This window comes from Monopterus albus, unplaced genomic scaffold, assembly GCF_001952655.1.
Source record: "Monopterus albus unplaced genomic scaffold, M_albus_1.0 scaffold23.1, whole genome shotgun sequence".
NCBI lineage: Eukaryota > Metazoa > Chordata > Actinopteri > Synbranchiformes > Synbranchidae > Monopterus > Monopterus albus.
The window spans coordinates 4103481-4115694 of record NW_018127903.1 but is presented as its reverse complement, the minus strand read 5'-3'; the positions used below and the strand labels follow the sequence as shown (position 1 = coordinate 4115694).

General features: G+C 39.9%; 1 long non-coding RNA gene across 2 annotated transcripts; it reads right to left on the bottom strand.

Moving 5' to 3' along the window:
* Window positions 1-8784: 8784 nt before the first annotated feature.
* LOC109956976 (uncharacterized) lies at window positions 8785-11789 on the bottom strand. 2 transcript variants are annotated; one of them, XR_002274490.1, is made up of 3 exons: window positions 11572-11789; window positions 10068-10161; window positions 8785-9500 (listed from the first exon to the last, which is right to left on the bottom strand). It is a non-coding gene; the product is annotated as an uncharacterized LOC109956976 (long non-coding RNA). The 2 variants fall into 2 exon arrangements; XR_002274491.1 differs by lacking the exon at window positions 8785-9500 and adding an exon at window positions 9545-9807.
* Window positions 11790-12214: the final 425 nt, after the last annotated feature.

Sequence of the window (12214 nt, the reverse complement as noted above, 5' to 3'; positions counted from 1 at the left end):
CAGCAGGGTGCCACAGTACAATTATGGAGGCTGTGACTTCAGGTAAAGTTCCTCTGTATACCGATGGAGCACATTTAACAAAGTCAAGCTGTGCTGCACTCTGGCTTCTCTATAGAGGAGGAAAAGAAAACCGAGATAAATACAGCACTCTGATATCTTTAATGTGATTATTTGCACAATTTCTGCAGAGTTTTACAGTGAAGTCATGAAAGCAGAGTAGTGAAGTAAACATGGTCTCCATCTCTTCTCCTGCACATTGATGGAGGAGCCATAGAGTATCAGGTTCCACTCCTGCCTGCTAGTGTGCCATTGAATAGCATTTTAAAACAACTTGAGCATTATCACAGCATTAGTGTCTTCTGTTTGAAACCCATTACACAGATTAGAGTGTAGCAGAGATGCAGCAGTCAACAGCATAAATCTTCTTACCTCAAATCCACCTCCACAATGCAGATTAAAATGGGCTGAGCTTCTGAATCACAGTATCAGAAATAGACAGTAATCATGTGCTGAAATTATCTGTGGAACAAAGCTCATGGAGTGATATTACGTCATGATGATAACTTCATACATCTCAATTCTGCTCTTATTATTAGAACTACAGCGATGTTTGTAGCCGCGGCCGAGACACTGCTGCCAGCTGGTAAATAAAACGACTTGAAATCAGATACAGCACTTTCTTGTAAAGGAACATTGCCTTTTTTAAGTTTTATTTTCAGTAGTTTTACTTGGTATTGGCATGTTGTTTGTGTGTCTATGAAAATGCTTTATGTTCTGCTCCTCACCAGCACACGCTGTGAATACTGGAACTGAATATTAAATATTGTGGGCGACCAAAAGGGTATAAAAACACTAAAAACTGATCATATTTTTTTAGTATATACAGAAGAGCTCTAAATTTCACAGTCAAACATTACACATTCACAGATCCCTCTGTGTAACTATAGTCTTTACACATACAACACACAAAAAATACAATATCTGAATTTCCCCGATGTGGTAAAATCTTCACAGCCTTTCCATCACATCGAGCAGCAATAAACAAATGTCAAGCTTTATTTGCATACATACATAGAACTTATGTCTGGCTGCGCCAGTAATGTTAACCAGGCAAGTCAATCTCTGGATCCCAGTTAAATGCAGAATTCTTCCCTCTCTATGTGATGGGAGTCATCGCCTATGATATTTGACTGAAATAATTAGGTAGTTTGATATGGTGTGAAAAAATGTCTCTAAATCTCTGGCAGCTCTCATTAGCTATATTGCTTGTAATCACAGTGACACAACATTAAGTCGTGAGTCTCCTAGTGAATATCAGTTGTAAGATAATAATTGGTCCATCTGTGGCGCTTAATAACACAACTCTTAAAAGCTAGTATGTTTAACAATCATCTGGAAGAAGTTCTAACAAGAATTAAAGAAACTTTCTTCAGCTGACTTGAAGCCTCTCTGTTCTCTGAAGCGTGCAGGACTTTGAGAACAGATAATTAAGCTCTGGTACTTGCAAACTGACATGCAGGAGGGAAAGAATGAAAAGGAAGATGCCACTGGCAATGTGTTTTTGTTTAATATGTTGAAGTCAGCCTCCAGATGGGATCCTTGTATGATTGCCATATGGACCCATAGTGATTAATCAGACGTCACTGGCATTAAATGCCTCTGGAGCACAATTACCACCTGTCAGCAGGTGGTGTTTTTCATTCATCACAGCCATTTAAGATACACAAATCACTCTGTCATGTGATGATGTATGTTGATTTTCATTTGAGATTTTTTTCATGTGCTGTACTTACTTTTTTCAGATGCAAACATTTTAGCTCAGTGTGAAGACAAAACGTAAGGATGTGATTACATGAAAATTGTCCAATCATAGGCTCACAGCTGAAAATGTTATTTTCAAATATGCAATGACACTTTTCAGAACTTCACTTAGTCTGTAGTTATGCCACACTAGCCAAATACTAACATTAGGAATGTGAACATTGTCATGTTCATCATATTAATTTGGGATGTTAGCATGCTAACATTTGCTAATTAGCACTAAAACCAGACAAGAGCTGAGGGATACAGGCATGGAATTATGCGGTGGGTACTTGGACATTAACCATAACCCACATACAGTACAAGTACAAATTAATAAATTCCATCCATCCATCCATTTTCTATACCACTTAACCTAATGAGGGTTGCAGGGGGGCTGGAGCCAATCCCAGCTGGCATTGGGCGAGAGGCAGGGTACATCCCGGACAGGTCAAGTTAACAAATTTTAAAAAATTTCGAAATCGGTCCCATAGTTGAAATATTTCAGGCTTCACCACAGTGCCGAACTGACCAGAACTACCAGAGCATGGATCAGGCCACATATTTCTGTCCGAACTCAACTCGAGCCTGACCCATTTGAGTTTGTACACCATTTTCCCCCTTGTCATCAAGCAAAGCATATATTTAAGTGCTCCAGCCGTCTAGTATAAAGTTTGACCTACATGTCCGAACCTGACCCAGGCCCTTGGGTATCGATGGGTCCCCTCAGGCCCAGTTTAGGTATCCACACTGTACTATATAATGACAAAACTGATGACGGCATTTGATACAGAAATTATGCCTGATATATTTACAGTGTTGTATGTGTCTACTGGTTAACAGGCCTAATTAACAAGCATGCAAACTGAGGCTGTGAGGGAGGCTTTATTCAGACCGTGGGAATAGTTGCTGCAGAATCATCAGCCTGCACTGGCAAATTCCCATAAACAAGCTTCAGCTAGAGGAAAGAAATTTAAGGCTAGGACACTCATTTTTTTTATTGTAATGACTATAACTATTGAAGACCCCAGGAAGAACAGCTGAGGCTATGCTGTAGCTAATGGGGATCTTAATAAACAAACAAACAAAAACAAAGATTGTCATCTAGTTGAATGTCGTTGTATTTAAGTGTATCACATGGTGATATAATTTTTATTTTGTACTTCCCTGTGTGTTACCAAAGAAACCAAAGTGATCTTTTGGTGGCTGAAGAAAATAATGAACTGCCCACGGCTGCTGACTCACCACTGTGTAGTGTAAGATGCCTGGTGGTGTGGGAATTAGTACGTGTGACAGAGCTGGCTGCTTGAACACCCACTCCACTAAACAGCGCACACCAGTATGGAAGTGAGATAATGAAACGAGCAAGGAGGTCCCCGTAATGCATGCATCTCAGTGGAATGCGAATTATTTCTGTTTTCAGTCTTCCTGACAAATCATTTATGCACAGGTTAGCCCTGCTGAGGCCCTTGAGCATGTGACCAGACAGGGAACAGGGCCTGAAGGAGAGCATCTATTTTCTGAGGTTATGTCCTATCCAAAGATCAGATGCAAAACCCCACATGGCTGCTGCACTGCCTCCAAAACAAACAGTATTTCCCTCTCACACAAATGTGAGCCATCGTGTGTTGTTCAGTCATTTATAAAAGCGTGTTTCTGAAATGGCTTCATTTAAGGGACTGTGACAATGAAAAAGAGGACAGACAGGAATGTGGACTGAATAGATAATGCCCAGGCTCTCTAGGCTTTAAGCAAGAAGTCATGAAGGAAAAGGATCCACACTACCTTCCTTACTGTTGGTGCATTTGCTACACAGTCACAGTAATGTTTTTTCTTTTATCAATGGTTCCGGTGGTTTATGTATTGCTGCACTGGACTCTCTGTATGATGTAAATGGACATGGCAGACTATTGGTAGGACAGCTAATTTAGGAAATGCCAGATCAGCAGTACTGATGTATAAATAAATGAGATATAGTTTTTATTTTATAAATTTGACTTTCAATTATTTTATTTTATTTTAGTTACTCTATACAATGTAATAAACATTGTATATATATATGGGCTAGAACACTGGTTTGTGTCAAGGTCATGATTGAATGAACATCTTTTACTAAACAATGACAATGTGACAGTGAATCAACTTCTGTAACTGCGACAACCATTTTTTTAATGCATTCTTCAAGAGCCAACATAAGAAACCTTAGCATCCCACTGTGACAGCGGCCCCTTTTCTCATGCACCAGTAATGACCTGTTTGATGCCTGGTAAGGCCACCACAGCTGTGCTGCATGTCCTCACTTTCCACTGACCTACTCTGAGCTCCTGTAAGCAGGGGACAGCAGAGGAGAGTCACAGCAGAGGCTCACCAAGCCGTTGATTCAGAGGGAGTCATGGAAGAGCTCCTAAACAGGCTGAAGGAAACCAAAGACAACTCTTTGTCCTCTACTCTTGTCACCAAAGGAAAAAAAAGACCTCCCAAATTGTATTGTAAGAGCAGCTGTCAGGCTGTCAACAAGAGTGTAGATGTTGCATTTTGGAGCAAACCCTCCATTTAGAGAGGTATTTTAGATGCCGACAGTTGAGGACAGTTGTTGCTCCCAGTGCAGTGCTCCCTCATTCTGTCATTCATTTTACAACCCCCTCATCCCTGCTTGAGCCATCCATACTGCGCGAGTGGAAAGAGAGCCACCATCCTTTTCTTTCACTCTGACCGTCTAACAAGACACCCAGAACAAAGCCTCTTCTCAGACAGAAAGGCAAGCAGACTGACAGCTCCACAAAGAGTGGAGAGAGAGGAGTGAGACGTTAGGGGAGCAGGCGAGGCGCCTGTCCCAGAGGGATTTATTTCCTGCCCTGACAGGTCACTTTTTTTTTTTAAGGTGGGCAGATGAATTTTCTGCCTCTTGAAGCATAGTTCCAGCAAGTAGTGAAAAGACAGGGTGGCATTTTAATAGGCTGTGACAGGTCATCTCAGGAGTGTGCTTCATGTTAACATGTCAGTTGGTGTGAGGATCATGCTGATGCACATAGTAACCTATGTCTTTACAAGGTTTACTAAATATTCAGTGCAAACAAGAGATTTTCTTTCCTCACAGAATAATGAGAAAGTTTTATGTTCTATGCATCACAGTTATTTCGCAACACACAGACAAGATAAAAGCATGCTGAAATAATGCCTTAGAGAAACCAGACAGCTAACTTTGCATGAGACCATTTCATTCTGATAATAATCCCACAGTGGCATGAGACATGTCATTTTTTATCAGCACAGCAAAAACAGAATTAGTAATCAGTGGTAATTTCAACTGCAGACTTTGGGTTTTGTTCCCACAGCTGAGGGGGTTCAGCTCATGTGAACATATGCTAGATGGGCATAAAATTAGTATGCAATATGACCCGAGGACCATTCATTTTGTTCTATAATTTCTCCTTCATCAGTCGCTCATTCTACCATATTTGTCCTTGCTTTTCATTTGAAGCAGAGTCCAGACTCGACTGTTGTGGAGCCTGATATGGAGAGGTGGCCACAGTGTTGCTGCTTTGATGGTGTAAACAGCTGGACTGCAACCAGGTAACAGAATCCAAAACAAGGAGCTAAACCGATGTCTCACACTAGTACAGCAGCCACTTATTCTGTAAACCCCCAGTTTAAAAAACACCCTAATTAATTTCCACTTTACTACAGGATACCAGACTGGTAAAAAAAAAAAAAAACTAAATCACAAAGTAATTTGCACATAGACCTTGCTAAGATAAATGCCAGTTACTTTTTTCAAAACAACCAGGTTAATGTGTGAAAATTCAAAGAAATCTAAAAGTCAGAGTCTGATTTGAGGAAACAGTAACTAAAACTGCAACGTTTTTAAAAGCAGTCCAGAAATTGCTTTGCACTTTAGTAAACTCAGTGACTCACCAGTCAGATTCTATAATAAATGGTCAAAAATCAAAGGAAAAGATGCTACGTATTGCTGCCTTCACTTATGTAGCACACGGTCAAGACACCTACCAGTTAGAGTTTCTGTTATAAATGTGTCTCTGAGCTCAGTCCGAGATTACCCTGATGACATCACTATTACACCATTTAGGTTATTTCCTCAAACTTGGTGAAGCTTCCTCTAGAGGCACAGAAAACATTACTATTTTCCTAGGCTTTATAGAATGACAAGAAAACTGAGTGTCAAATGTGAAACCAACAACTCAAGCCACATGTTTGCATCAGTACAGAAAGACTGTTGTTTCACATCAAAAGTGATAAACAGTCCTTGCAGTATTGTTGTCGCTGATGACAGGATCGCCTTCTCAGAGGCTACCGGTGAATCAGCGCGTATATGAGTCAGCAAAACTTTCACCTCATGAGCTTCACAGAACTGCTATCTATAGCAGGGCTGCTATTCAGACAGTTTATATCTGGTCCAACACACAAAGATATAAAGAAGTGTAAAGTCAGACTGTAGAGTCTTTTAGTTGCCTTGTATCTGAGCAGGTTCTATTGTAGAGAAGTACTTCCACAATCTGATGTCAACAGTGAAATAGGTCATGGATTTGAAATTATTTTGGCAGATGTTTTGTGGAGTCAGCAGATCTGATGATTGCTTCTGGATATGATGCTAATACATACAGAGAATCAGAAGACTCCTGAGAAACTACCTGAGCCAAGCTTTTCTGTGAGGTCCTGGAGGCCAGAGTTTGAAGTGAATGATAACACCATGCCCCAGAGAAGTGGATGCTTTCCTTCATGAGTAATGGTCTTGCTAGAGACATCTCAGGACTCAGTGACTGATAGAGGCCTGATTTTGCTTTTTGACAGAAGATGTCGTAATACCGTAATTTCTGGCCACTGTACCCACCCTCCTCGCCACTGTTGAAGGGAGGCAGGCTTTCTTAGCTTGAACTGTAAATGTAAATAATTAAAATACAGTGCCTTGCGAAAGTATTCGGCCCCCTTGAACTTTGCGACCTTTTTCCACATTTCAGGCTTAAAATTATTCAGCCCCTTTACTTTCAGTGCAGCAAACTCTCTCCAGAAGTTCAGTGAGGATCTCTGAATGATCCAATGTTGACCTAAATGACTAATGATGATAAATAGAATCCACCTGTGTGTAATCAAGTCTCCGTATAAATGCACCTGCACTGTGATAGTCTCAGAGGTCTGTTTAAAGCGCAGAGAGCATCATGAAGAACAAGGAACACACCAGGCAGGTCCGAGATACTGTTGTGGAGAAGTTTAAAGCCGGATTTGGATACAAAAAGATTTCCCAAGCTTTAAACATCCCAAGGAGCACTGTGCAAGCGATAATATTGAAATGGAAGGAGTATCAGACCACTGCAAATCTACCAAGACCTGGCCGTCCCTCTAAACTTTCAGCTCATACAAGGAGAAGACTGATCAGAGATGCAGCCAAGAGGCCCATGATCACTCTGGATGAACTGCAGAGATCTACAGCTGAGGTGGGAGACTCTGTCCATAGGACAACAATCAGTCGTATACTGCACAAATCTGGCCTTTATGGAAGAGTGGCAAGAAGAAAGCCATTTCTTAAAGATATCCATAAAAAGTGTCGTTTAAAGTTTGCCACAAGCCACCTGGGAGACACACCAAACATGTGGAAGAAGGTGCTCTGGTCAGATGAAACCAAAATCGAACTTTTTGGCAACAATGCAAAACGTTATGTTTGGCGTAAAAGAAACACAGCTGATCACCCTGAACACACCATCCCCACTGTCAAACATGGTGGTGGCAGCATCATGTTTTGGGCCTGCTTTTCTTCAGCAGGGACCGGGAAGATGGTTAAAATTGATGGGAAGATGGATGGAGCCAAATACAGGACCATTCTGGAAGGAAACCTGATGGAGTCTGCAAAAGACCTGAGACTGGGACGGAGATTTGTCTTCCAACAAGACAATGATCCAAAACATAAAGCAAAATCTACAATGGAATGGTTCACAACTAAACATATCCAGGTGTTAGAATGGCCAAGTCAAAGTCCAGACCTGAATCCAATCGAGAATCTGTGGAAAGAACTGACAACTGCTGTTCACAAACGCTCTCCATCCAACCTCACTGAGCTCGAGCTGTTTTGCAAGGAGGCATGGGCAAAAATTTCAGTCTCTCGATGTGCAAAACTGATAGAGACATACCCCAAGTGACTTACAGCTGTAATCGCAGCAAAAGGTGGCGCTACAACGTATTAACTTAAGGGGGTTGAATAATTTTGCACGCCCAATTTTTCAGTTTTTTTATTTGTTAAAAAAGTTTGACATATCCAATAAATTTCGTTCCACTTCATGATTGTGTCCCACTTGTTGTTGATTCTTCACAAAAAATTACAGTTTTATATCTTTATGTTTGAAGCCTGAAATGTGGCAAAAGGTCGCAAAGTTCAAGGGGGCCGAATACTTTCGCAAGGCACTGTAGCTAGTGATACACATACTCATACTAACACCCTCTGACCATGTTATCTACTTGTATCATTTGATAATTTTTCATACAAATTTTAAGGTTTTGTTTTTAGTACATGTTCACTGCTGACGCATTGAAAACACTTCACAGATTTTAAGGAACTTAAAAAAAAAACAGGTTGTTTTTGTTCTGCTACCATTCAGAAGATTATCTGTGGGTTGAAACAACTATTTGATTTTTCATTTGAATCTATACTCTGAAAATGATCAGTGGGGTTTTGTTCTTCTTATATTCTGCCACAGTATATGTGGCTTTAACTATTATTTCCTTCTAATTTATTATGTGGCACAGACTTTTTCTAGCATTTATAAAGTGTATTGGTCTTTTAAATGGAAATATAATCATCCGTTTGGTAGTGCGAGTGGCTATTGAGCCACTAAAAGGCATCTTATGTTGTAGACCTTAAGACTATAAAACTGCATTCATTGTTGTTGTGAAGAAAAAAATGAAAACAAGAACCTCAATGTCAAAATACAGCAAAATAGAGCCAACAGGCCTGTTTTAATGCATTATGAAGCGAAGGCTGCTTCCAAGCCCAAAAGCAATAATAAAAGCGTCTTGCTGCAGTGGGGAAAATTATAGAGCACTGAATGGGATTTCAGCCACAAATACACGCAATGGAGAACCTCACAGGCAGGAGCTGACTTCCACCTATCACAGTTAATCACCTGAAGCATGCTGATTAAATGTTCCCACAAGATTTCTTTCTTTCAGGGAAAGAAAAATCTATGTAAAAAAAAAAAAAACACACTCTTGGCCATCACAATGTGCTACAGCTTCCTTTGGCTTAGAGAAGTGTGTGACAGAGTGCATCAATAACAGGAGTAAAGAAATGATGCAGCTCAAGTGAATTCAAACAGGCTGCTCCATTATCCATCAGTGTGAAACTTACAGAGCAGCACAGAGGAACTCTATACTGGCTAATAATGCAGCTTCAGAGCTCATAGTGTGCAACACAACACAACAAAACAAATTCAAAATCCTGAACAGATCTACTGAATTTCAGTCTCTATCAACAATCATCTACATGGTTGTTCATTCATAACTTTCCCTGCACTGCCTATGCAGACTGTGTGTTTCTGAAGAGTCTGGACATCAGCTATGTAGAGGCGATAGTCTGTCATGTCCATCTGGCAGAGATATGTCTAGTAGTGTTGGCTTTGGCACGCATGCAGAAATCAATCCTCATCACTGCAGGCTGTTCACAGCTGCTGGTCTTTTCCTTAAAGGCAATTTCACTATAAATAGATGACACATTAAAGTAAAAAAAAACTGAATACCAAGAACATGAAGGGTATATAAACAGAACTGATGTTAGGACAAGAGGCGCAGGAAGAGGTAAGGTAACTTTATTTATCCCCAAGGGGGCATCTGCTTTACAGCCAGTAGCACACATGTACAACCATATCACTATCACATCGTCCCACAATCACAGACACAACAAGACATGAACAAGACATGCTACTGCATTCTTCAGAGGATACGCTGCACTTTGTGAGATTTGCATAAAAGAGCAATGCTGCCCTCTTCTGCTTGTTAGAAAATCTACAGTCAAATGATGCAAGAAGGACAACTGGTAAAAAAGCTGGAGCTGCATGATCAAAAACCACAAATGAGGGTGTCATGGCAAAACAATTTTGTATTCAGTGCCAAACTGCAAATTATGTATAACTGAATCAAACACTCAAGTTGTTAAAATTCCCTCTCCAATAAACTGACTTTAGTGATGGCTGGCAATGCCAGTACGGTACAATAACTAATAATTAACAAGCACTGATAGGCTTTCTAAAACAATTATATACAACCTGTTGATTCCTGTTTGTGACCATGGGAGGCAGGATTGAAAGCGGATACCTGTGATGAACAAATGCAGTGCAAGCTGTGTCTGATTGGTAGGCTCTGTGGTTGAAATGGAAAAATAGGAGGTAAGACAGCCGGCAATAATATGCATGCACATTAGACTATGGCTGTGCACAAATTAACAAGTTGTACACAAAACTGTTTTCATAAACTTTTGTATAGGCCAAATCATATATAAAATATGCAGTGTGTATTTTGTCTGTGAGAATATGCTTTAAAAGGTTAAAAATTCAAGAAATTACAAAGTGAAAACTTTACAACATTGACATGACTGTCACGTGATCACTGGCATAAGGCATAGAGCAGAAGATATATACAAGATATATTTTTATGTTGTACTGATGTCACATATACATGATCATACATAAAATTGTTGTATACACTTTTTTGCCATTTGACATACTTGTTTGTCTGTTGCCTGAGGTCGTACGTGCCCCTGTCTACTGGAGATGCTGCCTTTCAACATGCTTGTTCAATCAGCATGGAGAGTCCTCCTCTGTCTGCAGTGATGATGGTGTACAACACATCCAGCAATATAACATCTCAATTCACCTTAAAGTATTAACACAAGGACCTTTACTGGTTGATCTATGCAAATTTGTGTTTCAAATATTGACTGCACGTCTGGTAAGGTAAAGTACTACCACAGACCTAAAGCTACTGCACACAGAAGAGTGAACAAGAGAAGAAAAACTGTACACTTCAGATTCTCTTTGTAACTCCCATATGTTTTTGACTTTACTCATCATTACGGTTAGATTTAATTAGACTGTGGGTCATGTACATTTGTTATTTGCTGGTACACTTATTGTAAACTCTACTGTAGTCACTGAACTGAACTCCACATAGAGAGGTCACCCAATCAGCAGACACGGGTACACAAATGTAAGAACAGTACAGTACTACACCCCAAGAGGTTCTTTTTTTCTAAAATGGACAGATTTGGGACATTTGCTTTCCTGAAACAAAGGTAAATCAAAAATTCTAATGAAGCGTTGTCATAGTTTCTGCATTCTTATGACAAAAGACAAAACAACAATATAGTCAACACTCCAATGTTTGCACTGGTTTTTGTTGCTGGCTCAGTCATTTCTCTGAAACGGGATTACCTACAGTATACATACTAGCCATACTTAGCCAGCAGAAAAAATATATGTGATGTCAGTACAACATTAAAACATACTATATCTCAATATGGTGCAGCCTGTTGCTTAATGTTAAAATTGTTCGGTACCGAACAGTAACATACTAACATACACTAAAACCACAGTTTTACATGAACATGGGCATTATGGCAGTCGGGTTTTTCCACTAACGTAATGGCAAAAATGACTAACTGACACATACTGTGGGATAAACTAAATTCATGATCTTAAGCGTTGACAAAAATCGTGATGGCATTCAGTCCCTAAAGGTAAATAGGCATTAGCATGCTAACAGCTAACTAACCTTTACCATGGGTTCACTGTGTCAGCACGGAGCAGAGGAACATCTTGCAGCCAGGACTCAAATTGTTCGTAGAGGTCCAGGGATTTGTCATGTCTGAACTCTGGAAAAGTGAAAGCTGAAGTAACGTCATGTTTTGAGACATGACAGCAGGTAGAATAAGTCACTGCGGTCAAATCAGCCGCCGTTCAGTTTTCCGTGGTCAAGCCAGCCGCGCTAGAATTTCAAGTGCGCCTAATTACTCTATATACTTACATTTACGGTAAAGGTATTGAAACGGGCCAAAGCTTACGATTTTCAAAATAAAATACCTTAACTCCAATGCTGGATTAATTAGGAACTTTCAAGCCTAATAAAAACACTTTTCTTAATATTTGCAGCATAAGGACATCATTTCTAGATTCTACATCACCCGCACTATTACCACACAAAGAATCAAGCATTTCTACTGTATCGTTCTGGAGAAAACTCACATTACAAATGTGACTCCAATGCTGGATTAATTATGAACTTTCAAGTTTAATAAAAACACTTTTCTTAATATTTGCAGCATAAGGACATCATTTCTAGATTCTACATCACCCGCACTATTACCACACAAAGAATCAAGCATTTCTACTGTACCATTCTGGAGAAAACTCACATT